The sequence below is a fragment of the Carlito syrichta genome, unplaced genomic scaffold, assembly GCF_000164805.1.
Source record: "Carlito syrichta isolate Samal-C Ts95f unplaced genomic scaffold, Tarsius_syrichta-2.0.1 Scaffold306795, whole genome shotgun sequence".
NCBI lineage: Eukaryota > Metazoa > Chordata > Mammalia > Primates > Tarsiidae > Carlito > Carlito syrichta.
In genome coordinates, this window is record NW_007250891.1 from 737,293 (window position 1) to 740,531 (window position 3,239).

A 3,239-nucleotide genomic window follows, 5' to 3' on the forward strand; every position below is an offset into this window, starting at 1 on the left:
CCGGCACCCGGAGAGCCCCTCCCTGCTCCCAGCCACCCCGCAGCCAGGTGGTGTCAGCCTGCTCCGTCCCCGGAGAGCTCCGGGAATGACTTTCCACAGCGTCCCCCCCAACCTGCGAGAGTCTTGACTGTGGCGGTCTTCTGATCGTTTGCATGTGGCCATTTCCCTCTCAGTCCACTCTTCAGAAACCTAAGTGATCCGAAGGAACTTGACTGGCAAAATTAGGAATCGACGAGATTTGTCCACTTCTACAGCTCTTCTGTTTTGTGCTTCTGCTTTTTCTTTGCTTCCCTTTTCTGCCTTGAAAAGTCATAGGTGCTGGACCATGCTCCTCACTCCCCATTCCACTCCGAGACTGCCATCTTCTCTTGTTGCCTCTTTTGTAAAACTTACGTCAACTTCTCATATTTACAATTTTCCGATTTAAACGTTAGTGCTTTCTTACACTAATTTCAAGTATGTGTCAACTAGCAGGCACTTGCTTTTACTGTGATGCTTGTTACTTTGGTTGGTTTTTTAATTTTGTTGTTTGTTTGTTTTGGTTGAGTGGGGCGAAAGACCTTCATAGCATCTGAAGTTATTTTGCTTAAATATCTATCTACATCTTTCTTTATAAAGCCTAATCTTTATTCCTTTTCCATACAGGCCTCTGTTCTCTGTTGCACAGCCAGTAGTCATTTTTCTGCTTCAGCCTCCAAACTGAGCCTTCCAAGTTTGAGGAGGACATACGTGCCTAGGGAATGCCAGGCCATTTTGGTCAGTTTCTACAGCAGCATAGATTAGGATTCTTGGAGCCATTCAGAAATTCCAAGCTTTCATCTGGCAGATAGGTCCTCCCAGGACAACCCAGAAACAAAAATAGTAGGCATAGGAGAAAGGCAAATATGTAAAACCTTTTAAAACATATATTTGGACAAAGACTGGAAGATAAATGTAAAATTAAAATAATATGCTTATTTTTTGAAAATGTGAATGTTATATTTGCAAGTAAAGAAATGTCAATTACTTTTAACAAGAATATCCGGAAAAGATAAATTTTGGTTATGAATTAGAGATGCCTCAATTTTGCTAACTACTTCTAGTTTGCTAAAATCCCCTACCAAATTTGTAATGGCAAGAAAAGAATGATATGACGGTAAGTATTGCATATCAATAACAGAAGTTAAATGTTCTACTATGATATCATCACCAGTCTCATTCTCTTTCTAAACTCCAGGGCAGGGACTAGATTTTCTTTTCTCCATCCAATTCAGTTTCTCACCCTCTCTTGCATATATTCCTGCAGTCTAACCCAGTCCTGAGCAGGGCATAAGAGTAAGCAATATAAGGATAAAAACAAAGAAGCTGTGAAGTGGTAAGTGCTACTAAGAGCAGTTCTTTGCTTCACCATAATCCCAGATTTAAATATGGAGATAGAATTAGAATGTTCTTCAGTTAAATAACCTACTAACCTAGGCTTAAAAACCCTGATAAAGCAAGTTATCTGATACACTTTTTATCACATCAGCTCAACAACTCTTTATAAGTGCGTACATTTTGTAAGGCACTGGGTTGAAGGTTAAACAAAAAGTATAAGATATGATCCCTGCCCTCAAATAAGTTCCAATTGCATATGGACTATATCTGTGCTTTTATGAATCAGAAGAGAAAGTTCTGCCTTTTTGTCACCAAAACACTGTAATTTTTGCCTTGCAGAACAAGAACTAGTGAGTCATTAGGAAGACAGAGTGCACAGTTTGGTGGAGGAGTCTTTTCTAATAGAAAAATAAGTGTGAGGATGATCAGATTTCAGGAGGCAATTTGGCTGCCCAGAAGCATGGGGACAGACAGTAGATGGTAGGCCAGAAGGAAGCAGCAGTTTTGGAAACTCCAAGTGCTATACACAGAGGCTTCCAAAAGGAACCTCTCACAGGAAACAAAGAAAAAGTGTGCTTTAAAAAAAATTATAGCAATAATACCACCTGCATGTACTCTGAGTAATTATACTAGTAATGATGAGTTTCACCAGCTTTTTTATCCTAATCTGCTTTATGACCACAGGAGGATTTATTTAAATCTCTTAAGTATTCTGAGTACTAAAAACACAGACATCTTACATTTTGTATAATACTTTACAAATTTCAAAGTGGTTTAGCATATGTGTATTATCTGATTTGATCTTCACAGCAACTCAGGGGGTAGATAAGGCACGTATAATTACCTCCCTTCATGTTGGGAGATATTGAGTCTCAAAAAGATCAAGAGACACCTCAGGGTTTGCAAATATCAGTGGGAAGAACTAGAACCAAGGTCTTCTACCATTTACCTTATAACTTTTTCTACCACACCTGACTTCTTTTTCTTTTATCTCTTTGTAGACCAACATCTAAAGAAATGTATAAGCCATGGTGTCTTAAAGCTTTCTGTGGGGAATACTGCAGTCGCCTTCCCAATGTTTATCCCACTTCCTCCCTACCATCATCCCTGCCACCACCCACCTGCCATCTCAATAGCTGTAAAATTTGGATGAGATTGGCCCCACCCCCGCCTCTAAGGTATCATTGGTCTACCTTACCAAAAAACAGAGAAGGTAATGACCAAAACATGGAATTCTTGCAGAAGACTCTGCTGTAATGTAATAGTACACTTGGCTCAAAAAACATTGATAACATGAAAATACAGTCAATGTCTAAACATTTAAATATGTATTACCAAGTTCAAATTTTAACTTTAATCCTAGACAAGCTTCTCACCTCAATCCATCAAAATGCTGGACCATCTCTTTCCACAATCAGCTAATCTGCATTCAAGAATGAAAAATGAATTTTTTTATTAGCTTAGCAGAAACATAATTAAGAAAGAAAAATGATAGAGGGAATTATAAGGCTTTCCTAAGCTAAATACACATTATTTTTGAATTAGCTATATTAAATATTAATACCTCGGATCCCTCTTCACTCATGTATATAAATTAAAGGTTAATTTCATTTGAGTGTGTGGGGGTGTTTGTCTATGGAGCACTTTGTAAAAACATCATTCTTAAATTGGGAAAAACCTGTTAGATTCATATTTGAGCCAGTAACTCATTCTGTAGCTATTTTAACCCAGATGCTTAGAGCCAGATAAAGTCTAGAGTGGAGCTTGGTCCTTTTAGGAGTAAGATTTGAGAAAAATCCTTCCCCTACCCCTTTGCAAAGAGACAAGAAAAGCTCCAAAATAACAGTAAAGGCATGGAGAAGGAAAATAGTGGAATCCTTAGG